Genomic DNA, 570 nt, shown 5'->3' with positions numbered 1-570 from the left:
GTTTCTGTAATAGATAGATTCATAGTTATTTATCTTCATTTTAACACATCACATGATCAGATTGACTATTTCTACTCCTTATGTACACTAACACAAATCTTAATTGTAATATTTTTCAAGGTTCTTCATTTGCAAAAGATGTACTATTTAATATATTGGGGATTGAGATTTATATATTGTGGTATCTTTGATTAAAATAGATTCCAACATGAGCAGCATCAAGGATGACATAGAATCATAGAATATTAGGGTTGGAAGGGACCTCAGGAGGTCATCTAGTCCAATCCCTTGCTCAAAGCAGGACCAATTCCCAACTAAATCATCCCAGCCAGGGCTTTGTCAAGGAAGGAGATTCCACCACCTCCCTAGGTAACCCATCCCATGACATGATACCACAAGTCCAGGAAAAGTTCAGAAACAGAACGCCACTAGTTGTCACCTTCAGCCCCCAACTAAAACCTCTCCAGCGCATCATCAGAATTCTACAATCTATCCTGAAAAATGATCCCTCACTCTCACAGATCTTGGGAGACAGACCAGTCCTCGCTTACAGACAGCCCCCAAACCTGA

Source organism: Lepidochelys kempii, chromosome 17 (genome assembly GCF_965140285.1).
Source record: "Lepidochelys kempii isolate rLepKem1 chromosome 17, rLepKem1.hap1, whole genome shotgun sequence".
NCBI lineage: Eukaryota > Metazoa > Chordata > Testudines > Cheloniidae > Lepidochelys > Lepidochelys kempii.
This window is presented reverse-complemented; position numbering follows the sequence as displayed.